We start from the raw sequence: 26677 nt of genomic DNA on the forward strand, positions 1-26677 counted from the left end.
AATTTGAGGTTAGATTTTCATGGCCGTTTGATATAAAGCTGAGTACATGTCCTTTTAATGCTAGATTGTTGATAGTATTTTTTTTATCATGATGAGTTTTATTGGATTTTATCAAATGATTTTTTTTTGGTATCTATCAAAATGGCCGCATTTTAAAGATACCGATTTTCCACTCAGCACTGCTTTAGCTGCAACCCATACATTTTGTTACAATATGTTTTGATATACATTCAGTTCAGAAATTTGCTACTTTTTTTTCATGATTTCCTCTTTGATCAATGGGTATTTAGAAGTGTGATATTTAAACAAATATTTGGGGATCTCTCAGTGTTTCTCCTCTCCCCTCATGGTGGATTTCGAATTTCATTTTGTGGTAGTTGAAGTGCATCCTTTGAATGATTACAGTAAATTTAAAAATTATTGATGCTCTTTAATGGTTTTTCCTGAATAATACTCCACATACACTTGAAAAAAATATATAGCTCCTGTTGTTGAATGGATTATTCAGGATGTCAGTTTACTCAATTTGGTTGGTAATGTTGTTTCAGTTATCTACGTCTTTACTGATTTTCTAATTGGTTTATCAAATATTAAGAGTGGGGTATTTAAATCTCCAAATATAATTGTTAACTTGTCTATTCTTTCAATTTTGTTACTTTTTATTTTATGTATTTCGGGATTTATTATTACATGTATATATGTTTAGGATTATTATATTTCCATTATGTATTTGCAATTTTATCAATATCAAACATTCTGTTTCTAACAATATTTTGTATTTTAAAGTTTATTTTCTCATATGTGTGTGTGCGTGTGTGTGTGTTTAACAAATTTTTCTTTGGTACCATTTTTATTTCTCTGATTTTTTTTTTGTGTGTGTGTGACAGCAATGGAGGTACACTTTACATACTCTATACTTTAAGTGTATAATTCAGTGGTTTCTTATTGTTCATTTACAGTTAATACCAACTCCCATCTTCAGTCGTAGACGACGAGTGATATACTTTCTGTCTCTATAAATTCGTCTTTTCTGGACATTTTATGAAAATAGAACCATACAATATGCAGTCTTTTGCATCTGTTTTTTTCTCTTAGCATAATGTTTTAAGTTTATTAATATAAGAGTATACATTAGTAATTCATCTTTTTAAAAACTGCTAAATGGTGTTCTACTGTATGGGTATATCAAATATTGTATATCATTTTATTAACTAATATGTATTCGGATTATTCTCAATATGAGATATTATAAATAATGCTTCATTCACATATATTTCTTTTTGTGGACACATATCTTCATTTCTCTTGGAGAGACTCCTAAGAGTAGAATTGCTTAGTTGTTTGTCAAGTATTTGTTTAACGTTTTAAGAAACTGCAAATCTTTTTTTCAAAGATGTTGTACCATTTAAAATCCCAGCAGCATTATGTGAACATTCCTACTCCTTTACATCCTCACCAGCTCGTGATATAGTCTGTCTTTTTTATTGTGGACATTGTAGTAGGCGGTAGTAGTATCTCATTATTATTTTAATTTGTATTTCCCTAATAACTAATGATTGTGGAATATTATCCATTGATATATCTTCTTTGATGAGATATATATTCAAATCTTTGGCCCATTGAAAAAAATGTGTCTTTCGTCTTATTGTTGATTATAAGAGTCCTTTATATAATCTGGATATGATCCCATTATCAGGTATATATTTGAAATATTTTTCTCTAGTCTGTAACTTGTATTTTCCATTTCTTACTGGTGTTTTTGGATGTATAATAGTTTTAATTTTAATTAAGTTCAATTTATTAATTTTTTTGTGGCTCATTCTCTTGGTGTCATATCTAAGAACTCTGTCCAACCCAAAGGTCAGGAAGACTTTTTCCTATATTTTTGCCTGGAAGCTCTATAGTTTTAACCTATTTATTTAGATGTGGAATCAATTTGAATTAATTGTTGTATATAGTTTGAAGAAAGTATCTGGTTTTTGTTTTTGTTTTTGTTTTTTTCTGCATATTGATATCCATTATCTCAATGTTATTTGCTAAAAATTTTATCTTCTTCCCCATTGAATTAATTTGAGATCTTTGTCAAAAGTCAATTGACCATAAATATAAGGGTTTATTTGGGACTCTTAAATTTGTTCTTTTGGTCTACATGCTTATTCTTATGCCAATACAACACTCCAGTTGCTATTGAGTTATAATGTTTTGAAATCATATAGTGTAAGTCCTCCAATTTAGCTCCTCTTTTTTCAAAATTATTTGACTGTTTTGGGTCCTTTTTATTTCCCTATATATTATAGGATCATCTTGTCCATTTCTCCAAACTATTCTGCTGGCATTTTAATAAAGATTTCATTAAATTTATAGGGCATTTCTGCAGAATTGCTGTCTTGACAATACTACTTTTTCCAATTAATGAAGATAAAATGTGTTACTTTATTTAGAATTTCTTCAATTTTCATAGCAAAGTTATGTAGTTTTCATGGTACCAGTCTTTTACTTTTTTGTTAAATGTATTCCTAAGTATTTTAATCTTAGAAACTATTGTATGTGAAATTTTCTTGATTTTACTTTAAGATTGTTCATTGCTAGAATATATAAAGAATTGATTTTTCTATACTTGTTTTTCTATTCTCTGACCATAGTAAACTCATTTATTAATACTAGTAAATTTTTGTTGGACTTGTTGCGTTGGGATTTTCTATATACAGGCTCAGCTCCGCTGCAAATAAAATATTCTTTTTCTTTCTTCTTTCCAATTTGGATTTTTAAACTTTTTTTGTTTTTCTTTATTCTTCTAGCCATAATCTCCCATAAAATGTTAAATATAAGTAGTCAAAGTGGATATTTCATTTCGTGTAGCAATTTTTCAAGGGATAGAGTCCCTCGAATATATTTGGGGACACAAGATTACTTTTTATATATATTTACCAATATAGAAATGTAGAAATAATTGTAAAATATTTGTGACACTATTTAGAAATGTTGTTAAACAGACTATAATTTCTTTTTATTCCATATTATGTAAGGTTTTTATATTTTTGCTCTAGATTTACATTATTTAGCTATACGATATATTTTTTCTGTCACTTTTTTAAGAAAACAACCTAGAAAAATAAATGGAGAAACTTGGTTTGTATCCATTCATGACAATTTCTGCTAGCTTCTTTATTTTAGGAAAAATCTCATCCTATAAAGAGCAATGAAATAGTAGAGGGAAAGGAAGACAAAGAAGAGGTTTAGTCTAATGGTAAATTACATAAATTATTCATGGTGAAACTGTTAAGAAGTCAGTTTGAACCACCTTGCTATATCTTGTATTAAGACACAGTTTTCTTCAGGAACTTAATATAATGGTAGCTTGATCTCATCTATTTTTCTATGATTTGCCCTATATCATGGGGCACCCAATATTGTATAGTAAACTCACTTAAAGCATCTTTTCGTGTTTTGTACATGCTATGCACTTTTCAATTCTTACCCTTCTATAAAGGAGACAAGAAATTTAAATTGTAGGCTATATCTATTAAGAAGTGATCAAGGGAGGAGGCAACTTGAGAGATAAGTTATTGTTTACACAAAATAATAAGCCACGTTAATTACTAGCTGTTTTCCTCAGACTGACCAAAAGCAGTATTCAACACATAATCCTCATTACCTCTGAATTTTTTGTTTCATAAAACAGTATATAGTAATTTATCTTCAAAATTAAGAGTGTAAAGATTCTTTTGGAAAAGAAATTGTAAATGTTTTTCCATTACTACACTAGAAAACGTAGCCTTAATAAAACTGCATTTCTTAGTAGAATTATTGACATTTTTTGTAAGGCAGAGACCTTTAATGAGATCTCAATCAAAGGACATACTTCAGTAATGATACATGAATTAATCAATGCTGATCAAATAAATCTACTCCAGGCCATTTTGGATTTCACTTTATAAGTAGCCGCTCAGGTCAAAAGATTAACAAGTTCATAAATGAATACTAATAGCATTTCGCTTGACTATGCATTTGTATCTAGCTAATTGTACAAGACAATATTTGAAAGTACTTCAGATTGCAATTTATTGTAGTGTTGAATTCCTTAGAGAAGGAATTCAATAGCAGGCAAAACAACATAAATCAAGGCTTAATCTAAATAAACCATGCAAAAATACTTAGTTATATTGTGTTTCATGAAATTAAGAGAGAAAATAGACAAATACTAAATAGTAATATTAAGACTATTTTGAAAAACACAGCAAAAAATTTGAAAGTAACCAAATTCTATTCTGATAGTATTATCATTTCTTCAAATGCTGTCAAATCATACTTATTCCTTAGATAAATAACTTTTATTAATTGCTCAATGATATTTTCATGGAGAGTGACAACCTTAACACTTTCAGAGGTCCAAGCCAATATTATATATAAAATATTATCATAATTACTTTGTGATGAGAGCAATATAATCTTTATTTCAGGTCTCATATTATTGGTGCTTTCAATTACGTTATCAAAGAAGAAATAGTTACTTAAAACAACTTTCGAGATCATTAATTTTTAGCACCATCAATCAATAAAATAGTTGATCTTCATCTTTTATAATGAACACATGTATAAATTATAGTCTCCCCACATCTTTCTCTTGGTGTCCATCCTTGCCACTCGACAATTTCTGTGTTTGTTTCAGGGGTTTCTACATTCAGCCTATATGAGATACATTTTAAGGGGAGTATATTTTATTATTCTCTTTTCAAACTTAAAGTAGAAGCTTTGAAAATAAATTTAAGTAAATATCTTTAGTGTATTTCAATATCATTGTAAATAGTTATTTAGACAGTTCTCACGTCACTTAGTAATTTCAGTAAGAAGACAATGAGAGTATGTAAAAGACTCCTACTTGGACTCTGCCAGTCAGTCATGAAGTTAAGCTACACTCTTGGTCTGGATTAAGCCACTAAATTCCAGTTCAGTTGATCCATTTCTAAACTCCACCTCTTTTGATATTACAATATTAGTTCTACTTCTCTATCCCTGTCTCAATTATTTAACCGTATTGTTTTTTAAAGAAATATGCAATGAAATTACACAAGACTATTAAAAGATACAATGGCACTTCTCTATTTTATAGGTAAACTGTAACAATCCTTATTTCAGATACTGATTACCTGTCTTGCAAAATATATATCCCCATTCATATTTTTAATAAATTATGTAATATTTTTGGTTAATGTATTTATGTACTATTAGTATAATATAGTGATGATTATTTTTTCTGTTATCCCTTCATAAAATGTATATTACAGTATAGCTACTCTGAAATTACTGTTCAGGAGAACCACAATACAAATACAATTTCTACAGATTACTTCATAATTATACTTCAAGTTACCATGTAGTTCAATGACTAATCACCATGTTACTTGCAATTTTTATATCTTGTAAGCCTGTAGTTTAAAAGACAGAAATAATCAGATAATTAGCCTTTGATTACATGGTACTCACCCTGTTCTTAAACGTACTTAAATGGTCAATAATTACCATGTAATTACAGAGCAATTATTGTAGTGCATTCACACCACCATATGTAAGGCACTGTCAGTGATTTCATCCCCTATGTTTAGGGATTTATGACTCAGGCATAGAAAGGTCACTGCAAGCTGCATTGGGGAAAAACTGCCTGAGAAAGTGGGGTCATTTTGTAAAGGTGAGAGCAGGTGGCAATGCAGTGGAAAGACCGATTAAAGAAAAAGAGTGGTGACTTTTTTCTGAGATTTTTGACATAGCTAATAAATGTGAAATATGTACAGATAGAGAAAATCCAGAGTTTATAATGACTTGAAATTTTCTGAAGTCCATCAACTTGTTCTTTTCGGCAAGCCATTTTTGCTAAGGTATCTTTTTTCACTTTACCCAAAGATGCTTTTTTTTTTTTTTGGCTGCTAATAGACCATTTTAAGTTACATAGTACAAGGTTCACAGACTAAAACTTTCCATTTCACTTCCATATAGCAAGAAGTTTTAAGTGCCAGCACCTGGCACCTCAGCAAAAGATCATACTTAGCACATTTTCTTTTTATTGAGTTGTTGCATGGCAAGAATTGATAATTTTCCACTCTGAAAGTAAAAAAAAAAAAATACTGCTTTAAAAATAGTTTTACATAGTTGTATTTTCCTACTGAGCTATGTAATTAATTTAATTCTGTAATGTTTTATTTTCTACATGTTTATTTTCATTACAATCATATTTCATCAAAAGGAATTGGCATTATTTTCGTTAACAGGGAAAATTTATATTTTAAGCCAACCTAACTTATAACACTTTATGGTAATATTGTCTATACTTTCTTTGAAACTTCCAAAAATGATTCAGACAGGGTTACGCACATTAAAGAACCCCAGGAAAAATTTGAGTTGAAATCCATTTTAACCTTAATTCTTTCAGTGCATTCTCTAGTGCCAAAATTGGCAAAGTTGCTGATTCACCAGCAAATTGCCTATTTACTTTTACAATTTTTAAATTTTCAGCTTTCCTTTGATTGGAGATGCTAAAAGCTAAGAAGACTACAAAATAGGGGGAAAAAATTCCTCAACTTAAGCCTCAGGTATTTATTCAGGTTTCATTCTATCCCAAATGCTTTTCTGTATATAGTGGACAATGAAGAACAAATGAGCTTTCTATGTAATTGTAGAGTTGATATCAGTCATTCTAGAGATCAGTGCTAAGATATGCAAGCAGGTCTACAGCCATGCTATCCTGAACAAGCCCGATCCCATCTGATCTTGGAAACTAAGCAGGGTCGGGCCTGGTTAGTACTTGGATGGGAGACCACCTAGAAAGACCAGGTACTGTAGGCATTAAAAAAAAAAAAAAAAAGATATGCAAGCAAATTCAAGACCATCTTTGAACATAAATGCTGAGGACATTTAGAATAAGATAAAAATCCTTGAAAACTAAATAAATGAATTGAATGTGTCATTACTTATAGGCTTGGTAAGTACACAAAAGTAGGTCAGTTAGCTCTTTAAGCAACCATACTTATTTATCATTATCATTTAATTTTTTTTTTTAAAAAAAGGATGGGAGAAATAGGTAAACTGTTAAGTAAAAAGTAGTATTAACTTATATCAAAGTGTGTGTGTGTGTGTGTATTTACCTCTGACCAATTTTGGTTTGCAGGTATGAAGGCTTAAAATTCATTATTTTTCTATGATTAATTGCTCTACATGAAGAAAAGTTCAAAGCAATTTGATGAAAAATGCATTGCTTGCCATCCTACCATTTCCTTGGGCTTTATAAGCAATTCGAGGTTTTAAACAGCAGCTTATTACTGTGGCACTCTTACAGATCCTCACATTCAGCACACATTACTTGAAATTATTTATTTTAAAATTGTTTTTAATTGAAAAGCTATTTCTTATCATAGTACCTTCCTCAGATCCATAATTTCTTTTGTTTTGTTTGATTCTTCTTCTTCTTTGTGTTATGATCCTTTGGGAGTACTTAGAATTCAGGCAGATGTAAATCGAAACTCACTTTAAAGTTTTAGTCCTCAGTGAGGGGTGACTGTGTCTCTCCAATGACATCTGGCAGTGCCTGGAGACATTTTTGTTTGTCACAACTTGGTAGGGGAATATTACTGGCTTCTATTAAGTAGAGACCAGAGATGTTGCTAGATATCCCACAATATACAGTACAGCTCTCCGCCAAATTACTCAGCCCAAATTCCATAGTGCTGAAGTTGAGAAACCCTGCTTTTAAAGAATGAGTATACATTGATCTTAAAAGTTTATAAGAAATCACATGTTATTTTAGCAGAATGTTTTTCCTCAAAATTATTTAAAATATATACAAGTGAAGAAAATTATATTTGAATTTAAAAATAATATTACAAAAAACATAACAGAAAAATTAGTCTACTTGGCTTTTTGGGAGTGGGCACATATTTATCAGCATATATAAAATGCCATACTAAATCAGTATTCTTAATGCCTTAAAATTTCCCCTTTTCAATGCTATTTTTCTTTAAATAATGTTCCTTTATAACTTAACTGTGGACCTAATTGTTATGATGCTATTAATACAGATTAATAAATCCTGGAAAATATATTGAGATAGATAGTTAGCTTAGTAAATTAAAAAGAGACCAAAAATATTTTTTCTGTTGCAAAAAGAAAACTATTTTTCTCTCCCTACTGATTACTTCTTTTGAATTGTGAACGTCTCTGCATCCATTACAGCAATTGGATCATCACATCTAGCCTACTATCAACAATGTTATGAGTCTAATTTAAAGGTCATTAGACCAAGTCACTTAAGTGACCTGCCAAGGACATGTACCCAATCATTAGCTGAGAGAGAATCCCTTGTTGGGCAGAATAATTTTTCCTCTGCTACTTAATGGAGACAACTTGATAACACTTTTCAGGACATGGTATAAATGTAGCAAAAGAGTGTAATTTCCAGAACAGTCGTTTGTATTTTCAGAGGTCTAACGCAGACTACTCAAAATGTCTTCTTTTTCATTTGGGACTAAGGTCACATATGCACCTTAGTGCTGCACTGGAACAAATCAAGATGAAGTTTAGAATCATGCATAAAGAAGTTTTTAATTGGAGCAGGAGATTGGACAAAAGAAGAAATATTGACCTACTTGTCTTAGAAATGGTTATTCTATTTTTATTTGTGGCAAGCCAGCAAACCAGAGATTATAATTAAAAATAACTTACCAAAGTGGTTCAAAGTAGTAATAGTAAAAAAAAAAAAAAAAAAAAACGAACAAAAAAACGTTTTATTAGAGAAACCTTCAACTATACTAGAAAATGGAGAAAAAGATATAATGAAGGTAATGTACTTATCAAGCAGCTTCAATAATGAGCAACATCTTGCCAACCTGTACTTGTCTATAAATATTTTGTATGTCTTTAACTGCTAAGGGAATTTTATTTATTATGCAGCTACCGTGCTTTGATCATATCTAACAAAATTAACAATGATTCCTTAATATTTTCACAATTCCTATAGGAAACAGATGGCACATTCTAATTGGGATCGTTTAAAGTAGAGTTTAAGAAATGAACTATTTTGGGGAGAAGTAGGTAGGGTTTGGGGGATAACATAAGTGACAAAAGATAGTTCAGTAGCTTGGCTTGGATCTGGGCAAAGTGTTGCTTTTACTATACTTTTATCCTGGAATTGAACAAGGAGTGCGAGCAGTTACTTAATCTCAGAGAAAGGAACTATAACCAATCCACTGGGAATGCTGTTTTCCAGAAACATTGAATTTTTTTCAAGTTTAAATTTAAATTGTTAATATATCTCCTAAGAAACTTTTAGAATATGAAATACTTATATTTTGGATATAATGCAATAATTATAAAATACAAAAATTTAGTAGATAATCAGTTTCTCAGCTCTTATTAAATTAACATTAAACAAACATTTTTAAAGTTGCCATTTGAGGAGGTACAAAACAATCAGTTTATTCAGTATGCCTGTGTGCCTCCATCCAGGGCTGAGGAGTGCAGGGAGATGAATAATTATTAGTTCTAGTTATACAATGCATACTATAATAAATATTTTCTATGTAATATATCATTTAGTTATTACAGCAACACACTATAGAAGATATTATAATCCCTATTAACATGAGGAATTGAAAACAGAGAGAGGCTAAGAGCAGAGCTTCTATATTTAACAGAATTAAGTTGAATTAGATTTTGACAAATGTTAATACATATTGTTACCACTAGCAAAACCACTAAGAAAATAACATATAATTTTAAAAGTCAGCAGAAAGATTAACTTGATACTCTAAAAATATTTGAAAGAAGGCAATAAAGGAGATGTAGAAGAACAAAAAGTCATGAGACATAGGAAACAGTAACAAAAATAGCATACATAATTCTAGTGATATGAATACTTACATTAAACTGGAATGGAACAAATACCCAACTCAAAAAGCAAAGATTGTAAGAATGGATTTAAAAAAAAAAAAAAGTGAGCCTCTTATATGTTGTATATAAGAGGCTCACATTAAATTTAAATGCATAAATAGGCTAAAAACATAATGGTAAAAGAAATACCATGCAAACAGTAACCATAAGAGAACTGGAGTGCTTAAAGATGAGAACTATGACAAAGAAGATTTTATGACAATTATCAGTAGGTTCTAAACGTATATGCACTTCTAAATGGGGTGCCCCTAAACGTATAAAGCAAGAACTGAAAGAGTACAAGGAGAAATGGAAATTTTAACAGTATTGCCTGGATTTTTCATTCTTCCATGCTCAGTAATTTATAGGGAAACTAGACTGAAAGTGGCAAGGATACAGGAGTCTTGAACAACACTATCAACCAACTAGATTAAATTGGCATATAAGGAACACTCCACCAAGTTACTGTAGAGTACACACATTCCGTTCAAACATTCACACTCATGGAACATTTTCCAGTAGAAATCATTTGCTGTTCCACAAAACAAGTGCCAATGAATGTAAAAATATTGACGTCATACAAGGTGTTACTTTGACCACAGCAAAATTATATTAAAAATATAACAAATAATGGGAAACCCCAGATAGTGAAAATTTAAAAAGAGACTGCTAATCACCCATGATCAAAGAAAAATCATGAAGATAATTTAAAATATTTTTAACTAAATAGAAATGAACCCCAACATGAAAAAATTAGGGATGCCGCTAGAGCAGTGTTTAGAGAGAAATTTAAAGATGTAAGTGTCTATATCAGAAAAGAAGAAATCGCAGACTTAAATTTTAATCTTAAGAAACCAGAAAAAGAAAAGCAAACTAAACCCAAAGGAAACAGAAGTAATGACAAATATTAGAGCATAAGTCAATGAAATATAAAGTAGAAAAATAATAGAGAAAATCAATGCAACCAAAGATTTGTTTTTTGATAAGATGAAAAAAAAACTGACAAATCTTAGCTAGACCAACCAAGAAAATATGAGAAAGAAGCACATTACCAAAATTTAGAATAACCTTCTCAAAGAAAACTGGCAAAAATCCTTGTGAATTTGGATTAAGCAAAATGTGCTTAGACACAATGGTAAAAGCATGGCCCATAATTTTAAAATCAATAAACCAGTAAAATTAAAAAAATATTCGCCCTTTAGAAGACATCATTAGAAAATGAAAAGACGAGGTAGAATGGGGAAAATATTTTTAAATCACATATCTGATAAATGTCTTTTTACAGATTATATTAATAAATTTTATCCAAGAATCATAAGACACAACTGAATTTTAAAAAAATGGACAAATGACTTGAACAGACATTTCACCAAAGAAGATACTTTTAAAGGTTAAGCACATGAAGAACACATTATTAATCATTAGGGGAAATGCAAATTAAAATAACGTGACACTACTACATACTCACTAGGAGGCTATAATCAAAAGCCAGATAACATTAAGTGATGGAGAGAATGTGCAAGACAGAATTCTCATTAATTTCTGGGAGGTTAAGTGAAACAGCCACTTTAGATAACAGTGTGGCACTTTCTTAAAAAGTTAATTCCACACCTATAAATATACTCAAGAAAAATTAAAATTTGTGTCCATGCATTACTTGTATGTTTATCATACTTCAGGCTCATGATTTTTTCCTTTTCATTGAAACAGAAGACATGGTATGTAGGTCAGTGGAGAAGCAGCAACAGCAGCATAACATGGGAAAGTATTGGAAATGCAAATTTTAGACCCTACCCCAGACCTACTAAATCACAAACTCTGGGCCAGGCATCCAACAATCTGTATTTAACAAGACTCCTAGGTGATTCTGGTACATGCTAAAATTTGAGAGACAGCTTACCTTTAAATTCCTTTAGTGGTGTATTTCTTTCTCCTGAGAAAAAGCTCGTATCACCTAAGTCCCCATAAGCCAAATACTCTTTTAAAAATGGTTTTTAAAATGTTGAAGAGACAAAGATATAAAAAACATTACATATAAAATTCTAAATTTCACAATTCTTTTGAAAAAATCACAAAATGAGACAATACTGCCCTCGTCTTGCCTATGTGGAGTATTGAGCTTGAACAGACTCTGAGTATTCCTTGAGGCAGCATGGGTTTTTCAGTGTGCCACACAACTTTCTCCATCTTCACTATCTATATGGACCTTCACAATCTGATTTGCTTACTCTTGATCTTCAATATAACCCTAGACTACTTGAGTAGAAATTATACGTTTTGGAAAGTACAATGAATTCTTCAGGTATGCAAGAAAGTATTTTTAAGATAGTATTGCTATAATGGTTCTGGAGGAGAGTATATATAATTAGGTTACCAATCCATAATAAATTTTATATTTGAATATTTAAATAAAACATTTTGCAGTTATAATAAAATGTTATGGAATGCAAGTAATAGTTGAGTTTTTCAACTAGTTGAATTAATTTAATTTTATAGTCATATTTTTTAATTAGTCCAATTACTTTGTTCAAATTATGTGCTTTATTTGGTTTACTTTTCTGTTTCATGTGCTAGGAATTCCAACAATAGTTTACTCATTCCTAGAATGATAGATTGTTTTGTTTACTTGTGAAACAATTGTTTTTTTTTTTTTTAATTCTAACTTTTACCCTAGCAATTTGGAATGAGTAATCTTTTTACAGTTCTCAAATAACCCTGTCATTTATTCATAATCCAAGTAGCTTTAAGAAAAATAGTCAAGATGATTATTTAAATAATTTAATGATAAACTTCTTATTTTTAGATGAAAAGGCATAAGGTTGAGTATATTGGCCAGATTGCAGCAATGTTGTGTGTATACTTTGATGTTAGACACTTGAAATGTGAAATTTATTGATTTGTTTTCTCTCTGATTCATACATTTTTGGATGAGGTGCCTAAATTCTTTTTGAAACCAGTTGATGTGCAAGTTAATAGATAAATGAAAAGATAATTTAACAAATTTTAATTATTAAACATGTTAGATTGTTTGATTCAGTTTCTGATTTATTCATAATAATAGAGAGAAAAAGTGTTTGGTCTGCCTGTCGGGAACACCTAAAAGACAATCTATCTCAAAGCAAACAACTTCTTAATATGGGACCTTGAACTCTGCCATAACTGATTTTGTTATTTTCCTGGCAAATAACCACAGAATCTGCTATAATAAGTTTTCTCAGAGATGTTGAGTATTTCCATTTTTATTTTTGTTTTAATATTTGTTATCTGACATTGTAACATTCAAAACATGGGAAGTGTTACTTAAGAAGTATTTATTGCTGAGGAAATGTCCCAGCTTTGACTGGGAGATCTTGAGGTCACTAACCCTTATTCTAATTATCTTTTAAATGGGAAATTAATAGTACCTTTCTTGTAAAGCTGTGGTAAAAATTAATTGAGAACATTCATTTCATTACTGTATTTGATACAGGGTAAGATTAAAATTATGTTTATTTTATACAAAATATGATCTCAATATGTGTTAAGTAATATCTTCATGATTATGATAAGTATCTGTTTTGCTAATAAAAGACATATTGAATTATTTGCTTGTTTTATAATTAGGTTACCAATCCATAATAAATTTTACATTTGAATATTTAAATAAAAGATATTTTGCAGTTACAATAAAATGTTATGGAATGCAAATAATAGAAATATTAGAATGCAGATAATTAGAAATATTCGCACATTGTCCAAATAATGCTGTTGATAGTACTAGTGTTCTAGTTGTGTGTAGCTTTCAAGAAAGTCAAGTTAATATTCTATTTTTTAAAAGTCATTTTGAGGTGGGAATATGATCCTCATGTTTGTTTTCATTTGTCAGTGCTGAATTTAAATTTTTAAATTTTGGAAGACAATTTTTATTCACTTTTTTTGAACATGGGGACAGGGAGTACCTGCATGATTCAGTAAGAAGATTGAAGTTTGATTTATTATTTACATCACAATTTAGAAAGCTATTAAAGAATTTCATTGGCTAGAACCACAAAAGCTTTGTGATTTAAAGAGTACCCCAACATAATTAGTTCTCAAGTTAATTAGTAGATTTTGTTGGCATTTTATACATGTTTAACATTTATCATTTATCTTATGGATATAAAGATTTAATTTGCATTGAAAAGAAATGGAGCTTTAAAAAGAGATTCAGACTGTTTTTTTTTTTTTTTTTTTTTGTAAATAACTGCATAAAAATGTCTGAAGACCAAAAGCAATAGCAGCGAATTAAGGTACAAAATAGCAGGTAGAACATTTTAGCCACCAGCTATTAATAGAACATATTAACTGTTTAGAATATTTTTATACTTAGAAAACCACCCATATGCTCATCATTTAAATTTCTTTCTATCCCCCTTTCACTAAATGAAACATTATGTTAGGTCCTAGGGAGTATATAAAGATGAACACCATTTAGTCCTACCTGTGAAAACACTTACAATCTAATAAAATGTTATACAGTTGACTCTTGAACAACATGGGGTTTAGGGGAGCCGAAATCCCCTGTGCAGTCAAAATCTGTGTAGAACTTTTGCCTCCCAAAGAGCTTAACTACTAATAGCATACTGTTGGCTGGAAGCCTTACTAATAACATAAACAGTGGAGTGACACATTTTGTATGCTATATGTATCATACTGTATTCTTAATAAGCTGGAGAAAACAAAATGCTATTAAGAAAATCATGAATAAAATACATTTATAGTGTTTATTGAAAACACTTGTAATAAAAACGTTTCCTTTAACCTCAGTGCTTAAAATTCAGTAGATGTATTAGAAATATATTTTTTTAAATAAAATTGTTGTGTTGGTACAATATGAAAATATAGGTAATAGTATCTGAGTCTTAATTGCTCCCAGAATTAGATAAAGTTTGTCTGAAAGTCAAGCAAATAAACTCTCAAAGATCCTCTCTTCATCATGCTCATATGCTCAGAAAGTGGGAATTACAACAAATTTGCATTTGATAAAAGCAGAATAAGCTGTTGACATAAATATAATTACTTTGAACAGACACTTTCAGCGACTATGCCCCATGGCGATGAAAACAACTTTTTATTTTATTTTTAATTAAACATAATAACCCAAAAATGTGGTCAAACCTACTTAATACAGGTAGAAGATAGAATAATAAAGTATAGGTTCTGTCTTAATCACTCTACTCTATTAAATATTAAAGGTCTGTTATTAATAGCACTTTTATAATGGATGTAATTTTCTACCTTGAATGAAAACCTCATCTCCTTTCATGTGTTCATTGCTGAAGTTATATAATCTTTTCAATTCTGAATCTTATACCAAAGGAATTTTCTTTTGACTATGTGCCATGTCTTCTTTGTATCAGTCCCAGTTCTTGACTTGTACTAAATGCTCAACAGTTGCTCAATGAATGAATGAATGAATGACCACATGATTGAATAGAATGAAGGAAGAAATAAAAAAGAGAATAAATTGCCACAGAGCAAATTAAATAAGTTATTTCAGGTTTTGGTGTGTAAACTTTTGCTATCAGGGAGATTTTATGTTTTGTGGTGTTTCAAACTGTTGTAGTGATTAGCTTGTTATAATTTATTTCTACAGTGTATTAATAGCCATTTTCTTAATTACATTTAGTAGGGAAAAGCTGGTAAAACTAAGTTTTTACAAGTTGTATATCTTAACTTGACAAAACCATGTAGTACTTACTAGCTTCTTTCTTTTGGGAATGGCTGGAAGCCACTCTCTATAGGAATGTTTTAAGACAAATAAAAGAGAAACTGAGTTTTCAGGATGAGATTTTAGAAAGAAGGCTTAAGAAAGCCACAGGCATTCTAATCCTACCTCATGTCTAAGTTGAACTTTTAGAGTAAGCCTATTTCTTGACATTTTAACATCTTTCAAGAAAAGAGTTATGATAAAACTTTACTCTCTGGGTAGTCTTTGAATATGTATCACTTATTAAGATCCTCCTTGGTAATCAAAGAAAGCCAAATAATTGTATCTTGTAAGAAAATAATGGTAACGTGAACTTCTCAAACACCATTTTCTGTATGTTTGTTGTTCTGCAAGCGTGAGTATGTTGTTTTGGAAGTATGCATTCAGCCTTTGGTAAATGACAGGCAACAGACATAACTTTATGAGGAGTCAAAACTAAAGTGGTAGTGTGCTGTCTGATCATAGAAGTGACTAAATGTGTGTATTAAATGCTATAGAATTTAAGTAAATTATGGAAATGTAAAAGAATTTAACCACTCACATACAAAGGGCAAGTTATTTTCTCCATGTTATATTGAAATCTCAAGCTTACATGCCAGTGATCATATAATAGATGCTCACGTGAAAATTGAATGTAATATTCCTACTCACACCTTAAATGGTAAAAATTATGTAAATAAACTAGTTCAGCTCTGTACAATAGCAGGGTGATAGGATAATAACAATAGCACTGGATTTGAGGCCAGACCTGGGTTAAATATATCACTCACTGAGTCACTTTGAACATAATAGGTTATTTAGGCTCCAAATGAATCTAAGCATTTTCCACCTTGAGAAGTTACTATGAACTTATTTAATAGATACTGTCCCTGAAATCAATTTAATAGGAATTGTCCTTAGTAAAGCTTATGAGTAAGAGATTCTGGGGGATTTTTACAACAGGTCCAAAGGGCCTTTGCTTCAATAATTCCACCTCATATTCCCAAGATTTCAAAATCTGCTTGTTCTTCTGTCCTTAAAAAAAATACTTTCTTTCTAATACACACCTTCAGGAGATACATTAGCTTAACTTAACTAAGTGATAATGATTTAAGAAATTTCAGGCAAACTGCCAAAATAGCAGGAAAGGGATTCTTTAAGTGGATGTTTCATTTAAAGAACTTCAAATCATGTACCGTCTATTTTATGTGCCCATAAGCTCAATTCTGATAAAGTTTACTAGTTTATAAAATAATACACTGTTGATCACACAGGCAGGCAGAAGGTCAAAGAAGAATATTTAAGAGAGCCACAATTTGAAGCCTATTGTGCAAACAATCTTTAGTCCTAGTGCATAGTTTATTGACATTTGTCTTCTATTTTTATTGTACAGTTTATATGAATAAATCCAAAATATACTTTTTCCTTTATTTATAACTGATAAACAATTTTGTTTAAATGGGCTGCCTGATTGTCTTTTGAATAGTCACCTGGGTAAAGACAAAAGACTGAACACCAACCTTTGTAGAATTATTGCCTTGTAACTATCCTCAGCAACCAAAGGTGGTTTTAATTTTTTTTAAATTAATCTGTCACTGCTAGATTATTGTTGTTGACAAATCTGTGTATCTGTAAGTATGTACTATAAGCTTAGGATGGACAAGTGTTTGGACCTCCATGTCTGGGAATTATGCCATCAATACCCACAGTTGATTCACATGTTTTTTTTGGCTCTTTCCCCTCATGCCATCTGTGTGTTTGGCATTGTGCCTGCTTGCTAGTTGGTCAGACCTGTGCCAATATCTATGGATAGTACATAGAATGCTGCAAAATGTAGCATTTTAAAGAGGAAAACCTGCTTCAAGGGGCATCACATTGGTTCAACATATGGCCTTCTGAGGACACCTGAAGAGAAAGGGTGAACAAAGACATGGAACCCTCAGATACTCCCAAATAGCAAAAACAAAAAACAAAACAAAACAAAACCCACACACTGAAAGTCTCTGTGCAAAGTATGAAATAAAAACATCTTCATATACCTTATGACTTGACGTATTTAAGTCATATGTGGATTTTCCATGAAAATGTTGTTTAATAAGAGACCATTAAGATGTTTACATGGCATATTTAGTATTTCAGGAGCATTCCTGATAGTGTGCTCAAGAGAGTTAAGTAAAATTGGCAGTAATTGGAGAAAATATCAGAGCTTAAATGCTCTTAAATTTTGAGGGCCAGAGATTGGGATGCTAGGTTTTGTAATTGTCATGAAAAGCACTGAAAAATATATTTATCTTAATTTTTATGTCAGTGAGTGAGACTTTTAATAATATATATTTTGAATTAAGTTAGCTATGCTAAGTTATGCTGCAACAACAAGTAAGCCTTCAAATCTTTATGGCTTAACAAATAGTAGTTATATCTTGCCCATGGATCAGACACCTATTCTTTAAATAACCCAGGTACCAGGCACGTACAGCTAGCACCTTTGCCATAGTGTAAGTACATTGTCACCTTGGCATCATCCAGTGTACAGTGGGAAAGAGGACAAAAAAGAAGGAATCCTAGACACATAACTAGTCATGACTAGAATTGATACCTGTAACTGCTCTCACCTCCACTTAAAATCTACTGCCCAGCACTAGTCAGTGGTCAGCCTGCTAGGAAATATAGCTCTGAACAGAGAATCAGGGAGTAATGATATTTTGTTCACCTACTTTTAAACAATCCTGGACTGTCAGGATCCTTAGAGACCCCAGGTATGATCTCTTCAGAGGTCTGTGTATGGCTATCTAATTCTGTGATCGAAGTGCCTTGTAATATATAGCACATCTTTATTTTGTGGGTGAGTGAATGAACAAATGAATGAATGAATGAATGAAAGCTAAACACCTGTTTACTTATCAGATCAAAAGAAGTTAAATGACTCAAAAATTTTGAGTTAGCTAGATATTTTGAATCCTGGTGCAACTGTGCCAATTTAGGGCATATCGTTTACCTTTTTATGCATAAATGTTTTGAAGCTAGAAAATTTAATCGTTCCCTTTAAGAGTTTAAAAAATGATTAAGAAGTAATTTTTGACTGTAGGAGTGTGTTTTTTGCCTCCAAAGAAATGTACTTTACATTAAAGTCTGGACTCGCTCTCAGCATGCTCTCTGGAGTTAGGACAACATCCTTCATGTGGGTGAGTTTGCATTTATTGGTTTGTGGGAGGCCTGGAATTTTGTCCTTCCCTAATAAGAGGATTCTGCCAAAATCTTTATTCTGAGTTACAAAGAAGTGCAGTTAGTCATAGTGCAGTGCACAGTTTGAACTAGAGACTATACATTTAATAACACCATAAGTCCTGCTTTGTAGCACATACACTTGAAAATATTAGATGAGACCTACAGAACTATTTGGGTGTAGCTAAAAGTGAAAGGATTTTAAATCACTGTACTGGCAGGGAAGAATGTTGTTCTGTCTTTATAATCAGCAGTAAAGAGACCTGGAAATTAAATAAGTACACTGCAGATCAAGAGAGGGGATAGAGAATTTACACAAGGACATTTTAAAGAAGCAAATAAACTGGGCATTTGAGCATCATTCACATTCATATTGCCCCAACACTTTCTACTCCCATATCTTCTTGAGGACAATCTGCTAAAATATGTTTTCTGTTTGGAGAAGAGAAAGAGCCTACAGGATATCGACATCTAAGGTAAATGATTTTATATATATATATATATATATATATATATATATATATATATATATATATATAGACACACACACACACACACACACACACACACACACACACAGTGAGGAGGCAATTTTAAATTGAGTTTTGGAGACAAAAATTGAAAAACATGGACTAAGCATTTTCAAAATCTTCACAAGGCAGTACACTTGTGACAGAAAGTAGTTTTCAAGATAAGGGAAGATGAGGATAAGTATGGGAAATCAAGTTAGAAAAAATTTTTAAGTATGTGAAATGAATAGGATATGAGTGCAAGAAATGGGACGTCATATCTGACTGAGCTCATATCTGGACCACAGCATGTGGTAAAGGAAGAGCACTGGACACCTTTACCATGTTACGAAAGCGTTTTCTCTGCTTCTGACCTTTAGAATTCTAGTCTTTGTTGTCTTGAGGATTTTAGCATGTTCAAGAGATGATATAGAGTTAACTAAATGACACTGATCACACTATACCTAATTTGTTAGGTTGAGAGAAATCATTTAGTTTTCAGTCACATATTGACTAGTGTAGATAGAGTCAAATCTTGGAAATTATCCACTAAAATATCTGCAAGTAAGAGTCTCTAAAATAAAAATTAACTTCAAGTCAACCATGGACTTTTTGTGGGATTCGTGTCTTTTTCTATTTGATTTAGAGAAAAGCAGTACTTTGGGTAACTTTTTTGTTCGTATGCTGGCAACTTATTGATGTGGGTTATCACTTGCTTCAGAACATTCGTTCACTTTTAAAAAGGTAAGTAGAAGAGTGCTTAAAAGTTTACAATACCTTAGAAATCACATCTCAAATAGATGAATGATACTCTGTGAATCACAAGGAATAGCTATAGGACATAAAAAAAAAAAGGCAACAAGTTCATCTCTAGATGCATCTTAGCTGTAAACCTCTAGCCACTCCTCGTTTGTCAATACGGAACTTTAATGAGTCCGGATAAGAAGCTAGTCAATGGATATCCATTTAGCTAGTGATAATCTGAACTCCAGCTGATTGTCCTAGCAGCTGTGTGACTTCATTACCATTAGAAAGGCATACAGCCAAGCCAGCTGGTACCCAAACAGGCTACTCAATACACAGAGCATATCTATTTGTTGGTTTACACATCAGAATTACACAAGGCTTCATGAAAAGTTTGGAGTATAAAATAGAATCTGCATAAAGATTTAATTTAAAGGGCTTATCATTACTATGCCAAGTACAGCTAGTTTGTTTTGTTTCTATATGATATAGTATATTATGGTTGTTTTCGGTTCTTCCATAAATGCAGCCTACATGCAAAATTTGCATTTAGATACCAAACATAACTGCACATCATAATTTCCCAGTTAAGAAAACATCTTTTTGGTTGTGTTTGTTTTAGTGCTTACAACAGTGCATTTTCATTTTTTAAGGCGGCTTTAATAGAAAACAGTTTCAGGAACTTTTTAATAGCTAGTTTACCTTCCATCTGTCCCTTTCTGCCCTCGATGCCACTGTCTAGATCAGAACAGTGTTGGCTGTCCTTTGCACTTTTGTGAAAGTTTTCTAACTGGTGTTGGCCCTCTAATCTCTCCATGCTTTACATTACTCAGAAAATTGTCTTGAATCTCATCCTCATTGCATAGAGCAGTATTTTGTAGGATAGTCTCTGGCAGTCTGCACCAGAAGCAACTGGAATGCAGATTTTAGCCCCTTTTCAGATCCACTGATTAAGTCTGAGTTAATCTTATTACTACTAATCTTCGAAAACTAATTCTATAATAATGATACTGCAGGTAATAACCTAATTCTTGACTTGAGGGTACTCCCAATTTAATCAAATGATTAGCACCGAAATAAAAATGAGTCAAAATATAGATTATGATATAAATTCAAAATATGTGAAAAAATACATTATGTAAGTAATCCTTACAGTGTTATAGGCGAGAGAAAGCAATTTGTTAAAGCCACAATCTCCTTTTCAGCATAACATGATAGACAAGAATTAATCAGTTCCTGGAGAGATAGTCACACAAATGTAGAGCTGAATTTTGGAAATGATTGTAATAAGCATGTCTTACCCAACACATCTCTTTCAAAGAACAATATCAAGCAGGTCTTATATAGATGTTGAAGTACATAAGAACTTTGTATGTGTGTGTGTAAAATTGAGCAGCAAAAAAAAAAAAAAAAAATGGCAGAGGTACAGGCATACAGATGTTTCTAAAGCAAGGACTCACCACAACATATAGTCACATAAATTAGATCCTAGAGAGGCATATAATCACAAGGGGAAAAAAGACAAGAATATAATTACTGGAGTGAAAGTAAAAAGTCAAAGGACAGAGCAAAGCTTTTCAAATGTTAAGCTGTCTAGTGGTGCTTTCATTGATTTCAGTTTTCTATAAGTAAACCAATCCTTGAAGGGAATTTTGGAAAGAGTTCAAACTGAAGGTATTAGAAAGCTCTTGGGTGAAGGAGAAAGGAAATCTGATAGAATACCGGGTAAGAGTTTTCAGACAGTAGAAATTGTGCTGGGCTTTGAATGATTAATGCAAGAAGCAAGAGAGGTTTTGCAGTCGGGATGCACTGTGATGGCAGTGGTGGTATAGATTATATCATATTTTCAAGGGCTACATAGCCCTAGGAGTTTTAACGAATTATAAAACCCAAGATAATCTAAACCTAATTCGTCAATCGAATGTCAAAATTTGTGATCTTTATATTTCTGTCCATTATATTTAATGCTCCAACTTTTGTAAATAACATTTTAGTACCAGAAAAATAAGTATTACCAAAAATATTTCAGAATCATAAATGAATACCGAAATGACAGTATAGGTGTATATTGCTTACTTAAGAGTTATTTATTGCTGTGTAACAAACCACTTGATCATGTAATGTCTTAAGCAACCATTTTGTTTTGCTTATAATTTTGTAAGGCAGACATTGGGAATGTGATCAGTGGGTGATTTATCTCTGCTTCATGGACATTCACTCTGGCAGCTGGGCCTGGAGGATCTATATCCAAAATAGTTTCTTCACTCACATGTCTGGTACCTTCGTTCTGCTTGTCTTTTCTCTTTTTCTCCCTGATGAGAAGGCCTCTCTGTATTCTCACAGCATGGAGGTCTCAGGTTATTTGGGTTTCTTACATGGAGGCCAACTCGCCCCCAAACAGACATTTCACCAACAAACTTTCCAAGGACACAAGTGGAAACTATAAGACATAGAATATCACTTTCACTGCATTCTGTTAGTCAAGCCCAGATTCAAGAAAAAAGTAATAGACTGCGTCTTTTCCTGGGATACGATGTGTGAACAGATAAGGATAGAATTAATTACAGCCAGTACTGTGACAAGCTACTACATTGACCCTCTTGCCCCCTAAATTTATGGCCATGTCATATGCAAAATATACTAACCATCTCCCAACATCCCCAAAAGCCTTATCCCGTTATGGCATCAGCTCAAAGTCTAGAACCTTATTTCAATCAGTTCCAGGTATAGATGAGGTTCCTAAGTGAACCTCAGATATGACTTTTTGAATATGATTTATTTTGAGACCTATTAACTAAAGAGACAAGTTATCTACATCCCTTATACACACCCAACATAAAATGGCATGGGGTTAACATCAATTGACACTCTCATTCAAAAGGTGAGGGAATGCAAGGTACAAAGAGGTCAGTGGTTCATTCTGAAATCCAGCAGAGCATGTACTGCCAGTTTCTTGTTCAATACCCAGTTCAGCATCCTGGAGATGATTTTCTGAGCTCTTTGTTCTGCTTTTCTGAGTTATTGTTTGTTTGTTTTTCTTTATTTGTACAGAAAAGGACAGCTATGTTTTCTGTTAAACAGTTTCCTCAGCCTGCTACCTTCCCATAGTAGATTGGGGCTTCAACAACCTCATTTCATTTTGTATTCTGTGTCTCATTCAGCCCAACTAGAAGAGTTCCTTTAAAAACTGCATGCTTTCTATGCGTCAAATTATAAATCTGTTCCGTAAGACAGCAGGCTACCCATATATCTCTTCCTGATAAAGACTTCTCTCTAACTTGGGTTGACTAACTTGGGACAATGCCATTAAGATTCTTAAATACCCTATAAGCATCTAAAAGACCTTAATAGAGTCTATAACATGTACTCTTAAGAGCCTTAGAAGCCCTACTAGGTGGGACCTTAAACATTTTTAATGTCTTAACAAAAATCTTAGTCTTAAACCTGAGTCCTTAAGCATGTATGCTGAGGTGAGCTCGATTCTCATTCTTTTCTGCAAAGTGAACCTGCAGTCAGCACCTCATGATCTTTTTCATTACTTTTATTCTCTGAGTAAGAACAAAGGCATTATGTTAAGATGTTATCTATAGTTTCCCTAAGATTTTTGAGTGATGGGTCACAAGTTATTGATTTAAGAACATATTGAAAACTGATTGTCTTATGATTAGGGCCTTAAGTGACTTGTGTTACAGTAGAATAAACAGATTAAAGAAGCCGAGATTCAACTAGACCCAAAAGGCGGAGGCCGGGGAGGGGGGGGTGATGGCAGTTAAAAGAGAGGGCTCGGCTTGAGGGAGACAGTTACAGAACCAAGAAGACAGATAAGTCAAACTAAAATAAATATTTTATAGTCGATATTGATAGCCAATAAAAATGATGTCTGTATAGGTTATGATGGCAAAAAGCTCACCCATCTTTCTTGTGAAGAGTTCCAAATGAGAAAAACATACTAAAAAATGGAACTAATATATATATGTGCATATATATATTTAGATCAAATAAAGCCTTGCTTCCCACCAAAGTTGATAATTCTGTGCCTCAAATAGCTCCTAGATGCTAACCCAAAATAAACTGAACTATATTCTTGGACAAAAAACAGTAAAAAGGACAGAAAATAAATTTGAGCATGACTGTATTTGGGGCATTATTTGCTGTGTCTTACCACTTCAGAAATCTGTGTAAAAACCTTTATGTAGTAATAGTGTAAGCTCTCCAAAAAAGAATTACAGCTATCTTTTTAGAATGAGACCCATCTCTAACAAATACCCCTTTCTTCCCTCTGTTCAAGAACTCGTGATAAGTGCTGGATTGTCCAAAACAAATTAGAACTCTTCCTTCATATTCTCAAAGCCCTTCATGTTTAAACACAATGTCTTTTCTTCCTCTTCAAACCCGCTGTTCTACCTCCATCTTCCAGTGATCCCTCCCCTTTTCTACCAATTGTAATGTACTTCCCACACGAGAGCGATTAGTAAGTTTAAGGCAAACAAGTAAACTACTATATTGCTATACGAAGTAATTAGTATTTCTGACATTTTCAGTCTATTAGAATGAATATTTTCTCATTCCGCAATCCAAATTAGTTAAGTCCTATTTGTCCTTGCTAGCAAAAAGGCTGACAAGTGCCTATGGATAAATCCTAATAGTCACTGATAGAGTGGTACACATTTTGCAGCAAAAAGAACAACAAAATGGTGATTCCCTGAAATTATTTTCAATAGACTTAAATTTGTATGATTTATCTTAAAAGAAGAAGGATGCTTACATTTTAATGTAAAAGACTTCTGTTCTACTCTTGGTTCAGCACTAACACTTATTTCTCTGAATCTCTAAGCTTGAATATCCAAAAAATGTTCACGTTTTTAAAATTCCATGGCTTGTGTATGTTTTTTTTTAAATTTGTAGTTCTATGATTTTATAATACCGTGTGTTAAGTTGGCTATATTAATGTATCCTTAGGGGAGCAATTAAAAAAAAATGGTACACTTAAGTTTGTGAATATATTTTAATGAGATTTAAAGACATTTAAGCAAGGTAAGCATCTTTAACAAATGCTATTAAGGAGAATGCGTAAAGTGGCAAATTTGCTTCAATAAGACAATGTTTGTTTGCTTTAAAAAATACTTTCACAAATTAAGGAGTAGAAATAAATTATATACCTTTTGTAATGAAATATATTCCTCAACTAAGTTTAAACCCTTCAGATAGAATAAAAAGTGATTATTTCCCCATATATTTTTAAACTATAAGAATTAACTCAATACAAATGGACATAAAAATCTAAAATAAGTAAAGACATATTAAATGTCTGTTTTTATTAATAAAGTTAAATGTACAACAAAACTTTAAATGTGAATTTTAGTAGTTTTAGAATATCAGTTGTCCTCCTTTGAGTGCCTCCTGGTGATGTACAACAGTTCTTTCAGCATTTGGTGACTTTGTGTATATAAGATGACTTGCCATCTCCTTGAGCAGAGGGAGGCAGTTGAACTGGATTTGAATATTAGTTGTAACCAGATATTGGTTTTGCAATTTTGCACAATTTACCCAACATCGTCAAACCTCAGTTTGCTCAACTATATGTATAGTAATATCCAGATCAAAAGTTATTATTCTTCCAGGTGATCTAGTCAAGTTTTAGTTCTTGCCTACTAGCTCTGGGTCTTTTGCTGTTCTTTAGGTTATGTAGCTGAGGCTCTTTACACTCACTTGTGCCTGACTGGATGGGTACTGAAGAATATAGTGACACATTCTGTTAAATGACCTGTTTGATGAACTCAGGAGCATAGAGTTGACCAAGGAAGATACTTTCTGTGATGTGGAGAATGGAATTCAGAGTTTGAAGTAATTTTCCCTCAAGTATAATGGAGGGCGAGTGTTGAAAATTAAACATGTTCACTTTTCTTACCACTCTCCCGCCTTGTACAATCTACATCTTGAAGCACCCACACATAGTTTTAGAAATACATTCCTATTAGGTATATTGATTTTTGATACCCTATCTGAAAATAGGACTGCATAATCACCAACATAATTTTAATAGTAATTATAATATCTGAAGCAATGCTACTCTCACCTACTTTCAGTTTTATTGCAAAAAAGAAAATCGCTTCTGTTTTCAAGAACTTCAGAGTATTATCCTTTTTTCTTTATCACTGATGTATCCCAAGTAAGGTTCAAAGAAATATAAGACAAGGAAGAAGAGATTGACAAGGATTATGATTTTCCTAAGCACAGGATATGTTTTATTTGATTTGTCAACTTGGAACCTAGCTCAATATTTGGCATGTTGTAAGGTGCTCAATAAATATTTATTCAGGAAATTATTTTGAAAGTTAGTTTGAAAATGCTCATTTTGAACAAAGTATCTGTATAATATACCACTTCACGATTCTTTTTTTTCCTTGAATCACTGTGTTCCGAATAAAAGAACTCCTAAAAGGTGCTATATTTGCAAAGAAATAACAGCCATTTGTAACTAAGAAACAAATACTCATCCATTATACTATCTTATCACCTTTAGTATTTTTAATATGCCACTGAGTTTTATCTTAAAAAATTCAAGAACAAATTGCTTCAG

General features: G+C 31.9%; 1 protein-coding gene and 1 pseudogene across 1 annotated transcript in view; both read left to right on the forward strand.

The window, feature by feature from the left end:
* DGKB (diacylglycerol kinase beta) overlaps positions 1-26677 on the forward strand; it is a 551422-nt gene that overhangs the window by 238564 nt on the left and 286181 nt on the right. The gene's annotated exons all lie outside the window — the stretch shown is intronic.
* LOC111743212 lies at positions 6719-6837 on the forward strand (annotated as a pseudogene).

Source organism: Pteropus vampyrus, unplaced genomic scaffold (genome assembly GCF_000151845.1).
Source record: "Pteropus vampyrus isolate Shadow unplaced genomic scaffold, Pvam_2.0 Scaffold4, whole genome shotgun sequence".
Taxonomy (NCBI): domain Eukaryota; kingdom Metazoa; phylum Chordata; class Mammalia; order Chiroptera; family Pteropodidae; genus Pteropus; species Pteropus vampyrus.